General features: G+C 39.4%; 1 protein-coding gene across 3 annotated transcripts in view; it reads left to right on the top strand.

Moving 5' to 3' along the window:
• LOC111146140 (senataxin) overlaps nucleotides 1–10,101 on the top strand; it is an 82,254-nt gene that overhangs the window by 25,472 nt on the left and 46,681 nt on the right. The gene's annotated exons all lie outside the window — the stretch shown is intronic.

Here is a 10,101-nt window from a genome sequence, read left to right as displayed (position 1 = left end):
GGTAAATTACATTGAACAACACAAAGCAGTAAATCCTAAATTCCTTTTTATATATCTGTCTTCCCAGTTTCTCACTCATCCTAGCAATTGCTCTCTCCCTTTAATTGCCTCCCCTGTCTCAATGCGTATTCTGGTTCTTCTGTCTTCCTTACTCCCCCTGGTGAGGATTGCCAAGTAAAATACAAGATTCCCAGTTAAATTTTAATCTCAGAAAAACAGTGAATGATTCTTTCAAGTGTAAGCATCCAACTGCATTTTGAAAACAAAGCAGGTTGGGGTGAGAAGTTACATTTTTACTTTTTCAAGTTACTTTAAAAAAAAAATGAGTGTGTAACAACCTGAATTTCTTAAAATCATAAGCAAGAACACTGAGGTAAATATTTGTGTACTCATTCACCTGCAAGGTATTTGGGTGGCCCATACGTGTCAAGTTTTATTACAGGCCTCTGCCTTCTGAATGTGATCATTTCAGATTAGGAGAAGGGCCCTAGTGTATCTAGCACAAAGGGCATAGGCCATTTCTGACAGAAAGGTTCAATAAGAAATAAGTGTTTACACTGGTACCAGAAGGAATCCAGCATGGGAAGTATATTCCAGGCAAGCTGAGGGCAGATACTAAGGGGGGGATCCCGCTCAGCATGTTGAAGGAAAAGGAAATGTATCACATGAAGGGGCAAGTGTGCTACGTAAGATCATCAAGTAAATTGTGAATATTTGTTATAAAACTTGAATCAGAGCATCCTTAAAATATACTTTATATCAATTTATGCCCTCAATTTTAGCCATTGTTTTAAGATTTAGTTTAATGTATTTCAAAAGCATTAGAAACAACTAACTGACAGAGGATCTTTAATATCTCCATAATAACAAAGTGAAATACTGATGTGGTATTAGGAGAATTATTTTCTTCCCATAGAAATATTCTTAGCTTAGTGAACAGTATATGTAGTTAAATGTGCTTAGGAAAATAAATTTTATTCATTTTGAAGCTAATTTTTTTTTTAATCTTTATTCTTCCTGGAAATTCTCTGAGAAGCCATTCACAGCCCTGAAATTTAGGACAGATGTATTTTTTATTTACTCTTCCCTAAATTAAGAGCTAATCCTATATTCCTTGATAAGATTTCTTCCCTTCAGGACGTTTTTGTAGCTCTAGCCTTTTCAAAACAGAATAGGCACAAGTTCCATTTATAGATACACAAGAGTTTATTTTTTATGTTTTATTTTGTATTATTTGAGAGAGAGCACAAGCTGGTAGAAGGGGTGGTTGAGGGAGAGGGGGAAGCAGGTTTCCCACTGAGCAGGAAGCCTGACATTGGGCTTGGTCCCCAGACCCCGAGATCATGACCTGAGCTGAAAGCAGACACTTAACTGACTGAGCCACCCAGGCACTCTTTACATATACAAAGTTTGAAATAGTCAAATACTTTTGTAAAAAATGGCACGTATCCCTCATCCCCTCAGTAACCATTTTTTATTCTCAGTGGATCCTTTTGATGTCTACTTTCTACTTCCATATTTCTAAAACGTATCACTCGTGTGACATCTTAATTTTTCAGTTTTAGGCATTTTCTGTTGCTATAGGAAGTATCCTTTCTTCCAACCCTGCGTTTGCACTCATCTTTCCTGCCCCTCATCCTCATTACAGAGCTGTTTTATGATTTTTAGGTCAGTGTTTGTTGTTGTTTTGATTTTATAAAAGGTATCCTTTTCTACAGCTAAGTCATATAGTATGCTATATGTTTATGCCAGACGTAACTACTTTTCCTTTCCTTCTCAACTCTTGGTTTTTTCTGGGTTTATTATCTCATTTAACTTTCTGTATACTTAAAACTAAATTAGATTCAGACTCTCTTGGATGTTTAAATCTCTAATGGTCAGGTACACGAAGTAATCTGTAAGTTTCATATTCTTGGTTTATGGTGGTTATCCCAAAGGACTCCCCACCCTCATCCCGGGCCTTGCGTTTCCTTCTTTCCTGTGTAGGCTCTCTTTCTCTTGTGCCCCTAGTCCTCTTTCTTAGTTATGCCATCATTTTAGGAAGGTACAGCCTTCCAGCTTCCTGAGAAAAGGATGTGTGGATGGTTTTGACACCTTTCGTGTCTTAAAATGTCTTTGATTTTCTCATTTTTTCTACTTTCCATCTCACTTTTCTTTTTCTACTTTATTGGAGGCTTTCTCACCTGTTGAATTTTTTGAACATACTTTGATTTTCATGGGACTCTTGGTCTCTAAGGATTCTATTTTATAGGATCCTGTTCTTTTCATGGGCATGGCATTTCTTTATTGTCTGCAATTTGGTAATGATAGTTTTAAAGTTCGTTAAAAAGTTCTCTTTGCGTGGTTCCTGTTCCCCCTGTTGCTTTTTGCCTGTTCATTTTAGTGTATACAGACCTTTTACATTAACTCTTCAGATAGGTAATGATTTGGGGTGATCTACTCACAGTTAAGAACAGGACACTGAAAAGCAGATAGGAACATTATTCATAGTAGCCCAAAAGGGGAAATAACCCAGATATCCATTAGCTGAAGAATGGACAAAATGTATTAATGTCCATACAATGAAATGCTATTCAGTTCTAAAAAGGAATAAGCCATTATCTGCTACTTTTACATGTTCGTTGATGAACCTTGAAAAGTTATTATATATTATAATGTAATATTATATAATATATATTGTTATTGTTACTATTATGCTGATACCTGCAACTAATATTATATGTCCGGTATACTTCAATTAAAAAGAAAACATATTGGTAAGTGAAAGAAGTCAGATACAGATGGCCATATATTATAAGATTCCATTTATATGGAATGTCTAGAATAGGTAAATCCATAAAGACGGAAAGTAGATTATTGGTTACCAGGGGTTGGGTGGAGGAGGGAAAGGAGATTCCCGATAGGTATAGGGTTTATTTTGAGATGATGCAAGTGTTCTGGAATTTAAGTAATGATGATAGCTCCATGAAATAGTGAATCTACTAAAAACCACTAAAAGGGTACACTTTAAAATGGTAAATTTTATATTGTGTGAAATACATCTCAGTTTGTGAAAATACTGTAAAAAAAAAAGGCGGGGGGATGAATTTAAATAATGATGGGTTAAAAGAGATGCTTAGGAGTACCTGAAACTCCTCCTGTGCTAAAATGATCCTTTTTATTGCACTGTGCGAATTAAATGGGATCTGAAGGACACCAGAACGTGGTGGAACCCAGCGTTAATTTCATTCTTTGTGTGAAGATTGTATGATTCAGTGTAGTTACAAATCTATTTTGTTGTGTATAAGATTAAAGAGAAGCTCTGAGTGAAAGGGTAGGACAGTTAAGTGTTGGCGTTTTGTTGTGAAGCCCCATTCCCACCCTTACATGTCAACATCTGGAGTCTTTTTTCCTCTCTTTAAGTGAGGTCAGATTTCCCAAAGGATCTTCAGATATTTCTGCGGGGAGGGGGTAGGTGTGACGGGGAGCTGACCGGGGAGCTGACTGAGGGATGAGGGTCAGGGGACACAGGGAAGGGGGTCCTGGCATTCAGTGTCGAAGCATTTGGCTAATTTCCCTCTTTGTCAGTACCGGATCTCCACCATACCTGCTGCCCCCAAGGCTGAAGACTGTTTTTTACCCTCTCCACAGACAAAGTCTGCAGTGTTTTGCGGGTAGCAGGGAGGGGCTGTCTCCCTTCAGCCATCCTTCCAGATCAGAGGTCTCCATCGCATAGCTTACCGGCTGCAGCTCAGCTTCTTGGGCTTTCTGAGTCTGCTACCGTTCATCCAGCTGCTTTCCAGCTTCCAGCATTTTGAGACATGTGTCTTATGTTCTTTGTCCTAATGAACTAATCCTGTTTTTAAAAATTTCTTTGGTGTTTTGGTGGGGTATCAAGAGGGGTGAAAGGGGAAATGGCTGTGTTCAGGCTCTCATTTTTATTTGAAATTTTTTTTTTCCTTTTTTAACCATACAGCTTAAGCAACATTGTTTTAGCATTTCTTTTTTTCCCCCCCTTTTTTAGATTTTATTTATTTGACAGAGAGATCACAAGTAGGCAGAGAGGCAGAGCGGGGAAAGCAGGCTCCCCACTGAGCAGGGAGCCCGATGCTCCATCCCAGGACCCCGAGATCATGACCTGAACTGAAGGCAGAGGCTTAACCCCACTGAGCCACCCAGGCACCCCATTAGCATTTCTTATGTTTATTCAGGCCAACAGTTATTGGTGGTATTAAGATGCCTTGATTCCTTTAAATTTTATTCTAATGAGCCACAGACTCTGGCGTCAACCACAGCCCTGGACCAAGGCTCATTACCCTCATTCTGATGGAATTTGACTTCATAATGTTTGTTAATAGAATGCTGTTTGGTTGGTATCTTATTTAGGACATAAAGCATATTTAGTCACTATGTCTTACTGCAGGTGAAATGACATTATGTAAATTAACACTTGGTGCAAAAGACAGGTGAGAGCAAATTCAAGTTCTAGCAATAGGAGTCTTTTATATACTGATGTGCCTGATAGAAGATACATTTGTTTTTTAATCCTTAAATTTAATGCATAAAAGTATCAGATAAATGTTTGCCATTTTGGCAGGTTCCCCTTTTTTGGGGGGTTGTGGCAAATGCTCTTTTATCTTAATGTTTATATTTGCTGTCCTTGTCTGCAGTTCTCTCCTGTCACCAGGCTCATTGTAGGTTGTAGGATAGGGAGCAGGTAGGAAGAAAGTGCTCTTCTTGGGTCCTGACTTTGATTGTCAGTACCTAAATCCCCTGTAGTGAAATTGCTTCATTTCTTTAGCTCATCTCAGATTGTAATTTGTTCTGAAAGGAAGCAAAACAGGTTGAATAAATGACATTGGGAAGCTGCTCTTGAGACCTGGCAGGGAGCTGAAGAAGAGCATTCTGTGCAGGGTAGAGGGGCATGTCAGGAACGTGATGCTTTGAGATGGGAACTAACTGAGCATGTATGAGCAGAGAGATTAGGCTGGTGTGGCTGGAGTGAAGGAACTGAGGGGAAAGGGGAAATATAATAAGATTGGAGAAGTAGGCAGGAGCCAGATGGTATATGGCCCTGGAACTATGGGTTGGGGTTTCATCCTCAGTTTAGTGAGAAAGTGCTGGAAGATGTTTAATTGGTGTTAGGGTGGGGAGTAGTAATATGCAGTAGATTGCAGTTTTTTACCCATCATTCATGGTTGCTCCATGGAGAATAATCTGGAAAGGCAGCATAGATGCTATAGATGTGTTAAGGGGCTGGGAGAAAGATGATGGTAGTTTGATTTGGGTGACAGCTGTGGAAGTAACAAGAAGTGAATTCATTGTGGGTAAATTTTGGAGATGTATTGATGGAATGGATGTTGGAATTAAGGAAAGAGAAGATGATTCGGAGGCTTTTGGCTTAAGCATCTGGTTGGGTGATGATGCTGTTTCCTGGGCATCACATGCATTTGGGCTAATGGCTGTCTCTTCTACAGGTGACATCATAGAAGCCACAGGGATGTAGTTGAATGTGTTAGACGAATAGATATTGTGGGAAAGCCTAGGGGTAGGTAGGACATGATGTGGGTCTCAGAGTGGGAAGGAAATGATAGACCAGACTAGAAGAACTGCCACAGATGGGAGTTAGAGTGGATTTTTTACTTTGCCCTTTTTCCTTCCTCTCATCCTGCTGGGCTAGAACACTGCTTTGATGTTACCGTGTAGTGCAGAGCAGAAAAATTGCAGCTAGCTCATGTCTGCCAAAAGTAGTAGGTAGCATTAGGGTTCTATAGCCCAGCCCATATGAGGCATGGCTGATAGTAAGAATCTTTGAATTCCTGGGTTCTTGAAAGTTGTTATCCCTAGGGCTAGGTTATTGTAACCAAGGGAGTCAGAGTTTGAAAAACACAAGTGCTGGGGTAGATTTGCTGATTATAATATTACCATGCTCATTCCATGAGGTATGCTCCCCCCATTACTCCCTACCCCATTCATAAGCAGAGGCACAAAAGCTAGAGTGGTGCTGGGATTTAGCCCCTTCCCCTCCTTCCCTGCCCCATGTACCTTTCCAAGTGATGTGCCTAGTATCAGTGGGGAGTATGAATTCAAGAGGGGGAGAGATGAGTCTCCTTGGAGTATAGTCACTATAAGGGAAAAGTAGCAAACTGGAAAATACAGAGAGGATAAAGAAAAAGTAGTGGAGCAGACAGAAAAAGATTTTAGTCCTAAGCATGTTAAGTATTTTCAGAGATAAAGGAGAGGACATGAAACATGAAGCAGGAGAAACTGTAACAATGCAGAGAAGATAGTGTGGCTGAAAGATAATAGTTGAAATCAAGAATTCATAAGTGGCATGAATAATAAATATACACAACCTGAGGGATCAGGAAAGGATGAAAGTGGGAAATAGAAGAGAAAAGGTACAGGTTTGGTACAAGTACAGTTCTGTGTGTAATAAGGATCTCAGGAGGGAAAAAATGAGCTGAGATGATAAAACTGAAAATTTACCAGTTAAGAGTTTGGGTTGAGAGGGTTCTTATATAGAGAATATAACTAAGCACACATATACCATAACAGTTGCAGCAAGACCTTGATGTACTAGTCTTGCTGCAACTAGAATGTACTGAAGAGGCAAGTTCCATTAGTAACACTCTCTGCCAGAGGCATGCATAAAAAGAGCTAGAAAAGTTATAATGGAAGGATGGAAAAAGATGGTAACAGAAGAACATGAACAAAAGAAAGCAGGACTGCAGTTTTACAATCAAAATTAAACGTGAAAATAATTCAGAAACACAAAGACAGTAGGTACTCATAGAGGGAACTATAACCCAAGAACATAGAACCAACCATGAGCATCTGTGGATGCAGTGGTTTAATCTCAAAATATTCAAAGCAGCAACTGACAGAGCGGTGGTTGTGGACAATGACTGTTACTCCAGCTAATACTCCGTAATACAGTTAGGAAGGTAAGGAAAACAGCAGTGAATAATTGGAAGTGTCATAATCCTGATCATTTGCAGATGGTATCGCTATCTACATAGAAACTCCGGTAGAATCAGTAGTTGGGTACAAGGTGATGTGCAGAAAAAATGTTCCTTTATAGCTGTAATAACTAGCTAGAATGTATGAAAGAAGTATCAGTTATAATCAAACCCAAACTGCAAACATGTTAAGAGCTTAGCAGCGAATGCATGAGGTATTTATGGAGAACAATTGAGTCTTAACTCTATTTTAAAGGCCATTAAGAAAGAGTGAATAAATGAAGAGAGGTACCATGTTCATGGATAAGACAATTTAACATTGTAAAAATATGACTTCTCTCGGAATCTATACAGTTGATACAGTTTCAGTTAAAATTCCAGCAGGATTTTTTTAAAAAAGCTGCAGGGAGGGACAAAAGCAAAGGGAGAAGCAGACTCCCCGCTGAGCAGGGAGCCCAACTTTGGGCTCTGTCCCAGAATCCTGGGACCATGACCTGAGCTGAAGGAAGATGCTTAACCAGCTGAGCCACCTAGGTGCCCCCAAGCAGGACTTTTTTTGAAGAGCTTTATAAGCATTTTAAAATTTATGTGAAGAATAAAATATTTTAATAGTCATTTTGAAAAAGAACAGCGTGATGGGGAGAGGGGACACTCACCTTATTTAATATGAAAACATATTCAAAGTGTTGTAATTGGAGGGCACGGGAATGGGCAGACAACTCACTGAAGTGGAACAGAGATCCTTTAGCTCCTGAGACCTACCCCCCCGCCCCCACCCCCCGGCATATATGACAACCTAGGATAAGAATGCTAGACTGCCACAAGTCAGCAGGGAAAGGATAAATTGTTAGATAGTACTGGGGAAATTGGCCTACTCTAGTGGGAAAAAATTAGCTTACATTACTGTTTTATAGCACATAATCGTCAACTAACGCGTGTATTTGAATTACATGAGAGAATAAACAATATCAGAAAACACATGTCAGTTTAGGTGACTGAAGTCCTAAAAACCCAAGAAGTATTAAGCACAAGATGAAAAATTTGGGTTTTACCCTGTCAAAGTTAAACATTTTTCAGTGAAGGACCCCATATTCATAGTTAACAGGAAGAAGAGTTAAAATATTCCAAAAGTGACAAGAGACAGCTAGAATATACAAAAAGCTTTTGTAAATCAACAAAAAATATGGGGAAATCAATAGAAGATGGACAAAAACTAAAACTAGCCATCCATCAAAGGGAAGACTAAATGGTGAATATATGTAGTGCTGCTCTAACTCACAAAGAAGAAAAGGATGTTAACAGAGTGGTGAGCCAAAGTTTGTGATCCTAGCTGACCTCTTAGTTTCAGACTGAGGTGTATGCATCAGAACATGCACATGTCCGTCCCTGTAGCCTCAAGATGTTATTAAAAGAATTGTTTACAGAGCGGGAATCAGTTAGGTTGGATGAATAAAATATGGCAGTTCTAACTGCAGTCTGTAGCAACACTCTTTTTTTTTTTTTTTTTTTAAAGATTTTATTTATTTAATTGACAGATACTGCAAGTAGGCAGAGAGGCAGGCAGAGAGAGAGAGGAGAAAGCAGGTTCCCCGCAGAGCAGAGAGCCTGATGTGGGGCTCGATCCCAGGACCCTGGGATCATGACCTGAGTTGAAGGCAGAGGCTTTAACCCACTGAGCCACCCAGGTGCCCCACAACAGACTCTTAAGTACTGACTAAAAACAAGTAGGCACGTTTACACCGCAGTGTCCTTTGGGTAAACACACACTGCACTGGATTTTTTTAGTGATGCTCGTTCTAGACACAGTGAGTGTGGAGGGTGGAAGTTCTGGCCTTGGGGGTAGAGGAAGAGAGGCCTTGCATAGAGTGTTGATGGGAGTACATCTTGCACTGGAGGTTTTGATGAATTCTGTTGACCTGACATCAAAAGCGAGGAGGCAAAAAGAGGGCAAGGAAGTAATCTTTGAAAGTGGAGTATGCCATATGGATGAGACATATTGGTGGGTTGGTTAGGACAGAAGCCAGGTAGAAAAGATGGGAATAGCAGGACTGTTTTTGGAAAAGGAAGGGGAGCAGAAAAATGGGGCAGTAGTTGGATGGTGATTCAGGAATTAAAGAAAGGTTTGTTTTGTTTGCTTCGTGGTTCTTTTTTTTTTTTTTTCCCATTAATAAACTTTATAAAGCATTTTCAGATTTACAGCAAAAGTGAGGACAAAGCACAGAGTTCCTATATTACCCCCCCCCCCCCCGTCTCCACATGGTTTGGGTTGGTTTTTTGTTTTCCAAGAAGTAGGTCAAGGTGTATGCTGATAGGAAGAAGCAATGAGCAGGAAGAAATTGATATAAGACAGTGGATAACTTCAGAAATTGAGTCTTGAGGTAAAGAGGGATTCAGAACAAAATTAATGGGTTTGCCTTTGACTCCGTAAAGAAAGGGAAGACAGGATGTATGAGTATGAGTGGCAGTTGCTTCGTAGGTTTTGGGTTTGGTTCGATCTTCTTGTAACCTGTAAGGCAGGCGTGGCACTGGTTACTGGGAGCCACCGTTGCACAAACTCCTTTTCTGCAGTGAAATAGCTGTTATTTTAATAATGGGATTTTTTTTAAATCAAGAGAATTATCTTAACCATGTCATTATAATCAAAGAAAATGTATGTAGTGGTAACATTTTTATAAAGATGTAATATTAGAATACTTGATCTGAAAAATTACCAAATTTTTAGAAACCTACAGTTTTATAGAATAATCCCATTCTCTATATTTATTGAGAAAAGAAGACTGGTATGTCCTCTGAGTACAGGGCCTGACTGGACCTGTTTCCCCCGCCCCGCCCAGTGTAAAGAAAAGGGACACAGTATGTTTTTGAAGTTACAGTGTGTTATATGATATTACACCATTTCCACTCTTCTGTGATAATTTGAAGAGCCAGTGTTAGTTTCTGTTCAGTGTGTTGTAAATGTTCTACCCAGGGAGCTTACTTTCTAACTATATGCGTGATTATTTGTCCTCCCTAGGTGATTTCTTACAAACTTAATACTGCTTTGATGGACCACAAGCATTCACTTACTTGTACCTTTAACTACTATTTCACTTAATGTGAAAATATTAGCACATGCCATTCATGATGTTTCAATTTTCCAAGTCCAGAAGGTTATGAAACA

Source organism: Enhydra lutris, unplaced genomic scaffold, assembly GCF_002288905.1.
Source record: "Enhydra lutris kenyoni isolate GAN:26980312 unplaced genomic scaffold, ASM228890v2 scaffoldscaffold13, whole genome shotgun sequence".
NCBI classification, from domain to species: domain Eukaryota; kingdom Metazoa; phylum Chordata; class Mammalia; order Carnivora; family Mustelidae; genus Enhydra; species Enhydra lutris.
Note: the sequence above shows the minus strand (reverse complement) of the source record. Positions and strands in the feature narration are given on the sequence as shown.